Source organism: Copadichromis virginalis, linkage group LG2 (assembly GCF_057382275.1).
Source record: "Copadichromis virginalis isolate Kocher_CV1m ecotype Utaka linkage group LG2, C_Virginalis_male_GT1.1, whole genome shotgun sequence".
Taxonomy (NCBI): domain Eukaryota; kingdom Metazoa; phylum Chordata; class Actinopteri; order Cichliformes; family Cichlidae; genus Copadichromis; species Copadichromis virginalis.
In genome coordinates, this window is record NC_140619.1 from 33,091,239 (window position 1) to 33,097,670 (window position 6,432).

A 6,432-nucleotide genomic window follows, 5' to 3' on the forward strand; every position below is an offset into this window, starting at 1 on the left:
CTCTCACAGGCAAATTCTTCAAAAAAACAGACTTCTGCAAAAAGTGCGCATCCACTTGACAATTTTAAAATGCAACCTGCCTCGCAGTGTTAGTGCGAAAGCTCTTCAGAGTTCATGACTGTGGAGACTGCGATTGGGCCAATATCATTTAATTCTTCTTTTTAGTTCATTTGTTGTTGGCAAACCAGCTGTAATGTGAAGTATCATCACCTCTTGTGTGTGGAGTGTGGAGAAGCAAATTACTAGAAATTAGGTTGGCAACTATGTATTTCCCATGATGTTTCTCCAAAGAGGCTTCCTAATGTGATGCTACATTAATGCTGATTCCAGTTTCCTTCTTTCCTCCTCACAGACCCTAAACTACACTAGCACTGTCTCCAGGTAATGACAGCATGCACATCCCATGCACTCCTTTTGATTTCATTAGAAAGACTTAACTGTGCACCTCTACTTTATTGTACAAATAGTGTTTGTGGCAGAGCCCCGACAAATTTAATAATATTATCACTGATGATGATGCATGCTGATGCTATCATGAAGTTCTCGAGCTGTGCTGAGCTCACGAGAAAATGTGATCCACACTAATACAGATTAACTGACGTTGCCACAAAAAAAACAAAAAGTTTTCCAGTGTGTCATGCTAACAGGATACAAAAGATAAGAATACGTCATGTGCTACAGGTAAGAAAACAACTAGCATACTGAAAAACACAGAATCTCTAAATACATCGGTTGTTAGTGTCTGTTAACCTAATGGCTTGTAATGCATCTGCTACTCTTAGAAGACCAGTGGTTCAAAGAGTGTACACAGAGGCAGTGATTTTTTTGTACCCTTTTTTTTAATTTCCATGTGAACCTGACACACAAGACATATGCTGTATTGTTGCAATAATGATGTTAATAAAATAAAAATGCATGTCAGACAGCTCCAGCAATGACAAGGCAAGCTGCAAACTTTAATTCGTGTCACGGCGACGGATGGCCGGTACTGAATAGGACTCAGGTGCAGAAACCCAGAGCGGAGACAGTAGATGATTTAACAGTTTATTACGGTTAAGTGCAAGGGGGAAAAAAAGGGAAACGTGGCAAAGACAGAAAATGACGAGACGTGGAGCCTTGGTGTGGCGTGCCCAGGGGAACGTGGCTAGGGCGAGGGAACGAGGCCTGAGAAGTGGAACGGAGCTGAGTGGGGAACAGTCACACTGAGGGGAGAGGATATAGGAGTTAGGCAGGTAGTGAAGGCAGCTCAGAAGTGGCCAGTATAAGAGCAGCAATTCTTACTTGCAGTTAGGGACCTGGAGTGTTTGAGAGGGGGATGATGAAGATCCAGGGGAGGCTGAGTGGCGTGGAAAGGCTGACCTGAGATCCGGGGCTCCAGATGGAGTGTGATGGCAGGAGGGCAGGCAGGTGAGGCACAGAGGGATTTCCAAAATGATCACTAGGTATCCCGAGTCCGGAGGTGGAGTGAGCCAGGGTGGGTACAGCAACTGTAGCACAAAAGAGTCTTTGTTAGTAAGATAAATCACAGCGAGAATTTGAAACACAAGACCTGTTACCAACATGGGTTGATGACGAACTGGCAGTGAGTGAACATCGATGTGTGGTTTAAATCCCTCTGGCTTGATAGCCTGCAATAGGCTCCAGGTGTGCAGGAGCTGGAGTTGGCCCTGCCCAGGGGCGGATCCCAGGTCAGTTCAGGAGCCTAATGGAAACTCCAGCCACCCACCGTAGACCATGACAATTCGGCCCACAGCTCACTATTCTCTGATGTAGAATTAGCAGTATTAGAGTATTGTGCATATAATATATTGAACTATCTGAATAAAAAAATAATAATTATCATTTAAAAAACACTGTTCATGTGGGTAAAAATAACAGCTAAACTTGTAGTTGATAGTTGATCTGAAGCCAATGTCTTTATGAAATGTAAGTTGAACCTTAAATAAATATACACGGAGTATACAACATCTAGCTTATGTCAAGTGTGTTTAGCATTTGCCCTCATTGCAGAAATAAACATGAAGGTAATTAAGTTTGACACTGACAGATACAGCCAAATTATATTTAAATTATGAGTAATTATCATCCATACAGAAAAAAAAGAAGTAGAGAAGCAAATTAGATCAAAGTCTAATTAAAAGCAGTCTGAATCATGTACACAAAAAGCAGGAAACAACTACACATAAGAAAATTACTTTTTGCTGGAACAACAGATGGTACCCAGTATTACCATGACTCCCAACATGACTCTTTTCACCTAAATACAAAAAAGAATTGAAAACAGCGCATACCAATGGTAAATGTAAAAGTTTAGATGACATTTTCCTCATGGTGTGAAAAATATATATAATAATATTAGTGGAAACCAAACCTTCTGCAAGTCTTTAACAGATGTAATATCATAAAAGTAAAAGTCAAACACATATTTGCAGCATAATCCATTATTTCTGTTTTTTTAAATATTTCAAATCAGTAGAATGATAAAGAAAATAAAACTGTACCATTGAATTATTATGTTTTCATAGGGCTTCATCATATTGTTTGTAGACATTTACTATTCCTACATTTATCACTAGAACTGCCGAGGGGGTCATTTTGACTCCTTGGCATTTAAAAAATTGTGTTTCTCTGTTAAATTAAAACTCCATCATCTCATATTTTCAGGCTTTTCCTTAAATGGGCATATTCATCAAATTCTGAATTTTTGGGTGTGTGGACTCAAAAGAGAAAAAAAATGACCACTTTTGCCTAGAACCACAGAGGACATGATTTTGACCCCATAGAAATCAATTGAAAACTGCTACTCCAACTCCCCAGATTGCCTAGCAACAATTTTTTTTTAATTTATTTTTTTTACAAACATATTGACATGAAGGGCACTTTAACATATATATAACATGAGCCAGAGCTACTTATATGTGATTGATAAACATTGTTGGGTGTAATGAGTTACTGTAATCACATTACAGTTTTCAGTAATAAAGTAATGTAACACATTACTGTACTAAATTCAGTAATTATGCTACAGGTACAATTATGTTGTTACTTACATTAAACATGTTCTTCAGTTAGTTTTTCTTCCTGCAAACTTGGGCTTTGGTCAGCTGATTATAGTTCAAGTGTGGGAGGAGTGGAGAGCTGCACATTACTGTTATTGCACAAAAGGACAACACCACAATGGTAAAATAGAAATTGCATCCAGGACAGAAACTATCACATTTTACTGCTAACACAACTTCTGCTATTTTCTAATATCCGCACAGCCAACATGCTAACGTAAAGCTAGCCAAGAAACAGAGTGATTTTAAAGGTGAGTGTTTGCAGACCCCAGGCCAGAAGCCAGACACTGACCTTCAACAAGTAACAAAAACAGTACAATAGAATCACTGTGGTGACCTTTTTTTGAAGTCTCTTTGGGCTTTGGGGTTTTATAATTAGGGTTATTTGTTTTTATTACAGTTATTTTGTTATATTTTGTAACTTTGTAATATATTGTATCATTTAATTTAGTTAGTTACTGTTCTCACCTTCTTTGAACAACCGCGACTAATAATACCAGGACAGTCTCCTGGTATTTTGCTACACAGCAAACCTTTGTATGATTGCACACTATAGAGGAGCTGGACTGCCTGTGCAACCTGAATGGGTGGCAGGTACCATCTGATGATACTAGTAGTGACAAGATCACTAGTAAAAAGGAAAAGTAGAGAAAAATCAGTCACAAGGTATAAGGAGAAAGTAATGATCTCTGGCCACCACCAGCAAGATCATTCCCTTTTTTGAAGTTATCTTAGTGTTGTCTCTCCAGTGTGCTCATTGCCATTTATTTGTAAGACTGTGAGTAAAACTGAGTACCAATCATTTAAGCTTTCTAACTGAACAGAATGACATTCCTCAAGTTTATTCTGATATACAATTTAATATCAATTTGGGTATGAGTTTTCATTTGTATACTTCTTGCTACGTCTAACATTTTGAATTACAGGATTAACTCACTTGATTTATACTGTGATGTTCAAGTGTTCCCCTAATTTTGAGCAATGTATAATCCACACAACCAATTTACCAGTAAAGCTGAACGTTTGTTTAAAACACTTTTTCAACTTAGAGATTCAGAATGACACCACCATCATAGACACCAGCTGGCAATGATACTCCTTATTCTGCTCTGCAGGAGCTCCACTGTGAGTTTGAGAGCCACTCCAAAAAGAACTTGAAGCAGGTGGCAAAATACTTTACGTATTACATCAAGCTCACCAGAGCTGCAAAATAAGAAAAAGACTCAATAGCTGAGTTAAAGAATGAGCTACAATATATCAATCTACATGCATTTACGAGGAGTGCAAGGGATGGGAGACTCATAATATTGCCCCACTGGCCTAAAGACCAGTCAGCAAAAATTAGGCAAGCACCAGTCACAAGGGAAACATGTGTAACAGGAGGTTGCTGGCAGTGATTAGTGTAAATTTGGTTTCAATGGTAGTCCACTGATTGTTTGGGTCACCAACTGAATAGTTGTGAAAAGTATCATGAAACAACTACTTAAAAAGGCATCACTTGATCCAGCCGTCTTTATTACAGGCTAACCCTCTTTTTATCTAAAAGATTCTTGAAAGCGTAGTTGTAAAACAAATAACTGGTTATCCGCAGAGAAACTGTTTATCTGAAGAGTTTCAGTCAGGTTTCAGAAGTCATTACAGTACAGAAATAGCATCAGTGAAGGTTACAAATGATTTTTTTGACAGTGGACTCCCTCTGTTTTTGTCCTGCTAGACCTCAGTGTTCAATACTGCTCACAATATTTTATTATATAGATTAGAGCATGCCGTAGAATGAAAGGTACTGGACTGCTGTGGTTTGAATATAATTATATAATACTAATTATGGAGTTCCACAGGGTTCCATGCTAGGACCAATTCTGTTACATTATACAAGCTTGCCTTAGGCACCATCAGTAGAAGGCACAGTATACATGTTCACTGTTTTAAAGATGATGCCCAGCTTTATCTATCCTGAAATCAGATAACACACACCAGTTACTTAAACTGCAGGGATGTCCTTGTCCTTGCCTGCAAGGTCTTTAATAATCAAGCCCCATTTATCTTAAAGACCTCATAGTGCAATATCATATCAATATAGCACTTTGCTCTTAGACTGCTGGTTTAGATGTGGTTCCTAGGATGTGGTTCCAAGGATATTAAAAAAAAAAACCTTCAGGTTTCCAGGCCCCTCTACTGTGGAACCAGCACCCAGTTTGGATTTGGGAGATAAACACTTCTCTACTTTAAAGGTTAGGCTTAAAACTTTCCGTTTTTGTCATGGTCCGCGGTCCGGGGTGCTGATGGGATGCCCACGCCCACGGGCGTGGCTGCCAACCCCACACCTGCATCCCATCCCAGGCGATCACCAGGTGGACTATTTAATCCTGCCCTACCTGCTGCTCCACGCCATTCCGTAGTCGTCTCTCAGTGATCACAACTCGGAGTTTTTTGAGCCACCTGCCTGTCCACCTGCCCGCCTGAGATTTGGATCACGATCAGCCCCGCCGCCTCGACCCCTTTTGGACCCCCCTCTGGTTCACTCAGCCCAGCTATCACCGTAAGACGCATACTCCACCTTCCCTCGTATGCTGCCATTTTTCCGCACCCCAGTAATCTGTTTCTCCTTTTTTTTGCAGCCTCCCACAGCCCCGCTCTCGGCGTTCCCTGCGTGACTCACCTCCCCGGTCCTTCGGTTTTTTCTGGTTCCACACGTTGTTTTTTCCGGCTACCCTCACGGGACACCTTTAGTTATAATAAAATTTGGTTTCTTTATTCTCCCCTACCCTGGTGTGTGTGTTCTGCTTCTGGGTCCAGCTTGCGCACGGAACTTCGGTTCATGACAGTTTTGACAAAGCATATAGGCTTGGATCAGGTGACCCTGAATCCTCCCTTACTTATGCTGCAATAGGACTAGGTTGCAAGAGACCTGATGCACTGAATTTTCTTCTTCACTCAACTCTTTTCACTCTGTGTTTATGCAGCACTCTGCATTTAATCATACGTTATTATTAATCTCCAATTAATCTTCTCGTCTTCTTCCCCGCATCCCCAACAAGTCGCAGCAGATGGCCCCTCTCTGAGGCTGATTCTGCTGGAGGTTTCTTCCTTTTAAAAGGGGGTTTTTCCTTCCCACTGTTTTCTTTGTATTATTGTAAATTACAATATAAAGTGACTTGAGGAAACTGATTTTGTGATTTGGCACAATTTAAAAAAATAGGATTGAATTGAATCAAACCAGAAACCATTGACCTTCTCAGAGTAACCACTGCAACTGAAACATTTTAAAAGAAAGAGTGTGCCTTTAAAAGGCAAAAAGAGCCAAAGTTGTGTTTGTCTGTCTGAAATCACTCAGCTTTAAAATCACTTTGAGTTCTTGGCTGGCTTTACGTTA

The 6,432-nt window shown here is 40.1% G+C and overlaps 1 long non-coding RNA gene across 1 annotated transcript; it reads right to left on the reverse strand.

Annotated features, from left to right (window-relative positions):
* Positions 1-1,030: 1,030 nt before the first annotated feature.
* LOC146717781 (uncharacterized) lies at positions 1,031-1,756 on the reverse strand. The gene is made up of 3 exons (XR_014921987.1): positions 1,561-1,756; positions 1,282-1,487; positions 1,031-1,202 (listed from the first exon to the last, which is right to left on the reverse strand). It is a non-coding gene; the product is annotated as an uncharacterized LOC146717781 (long non-coding RNA).
* Positions 1,757-6,432: the final 4,676 nt, after the last annotated feature.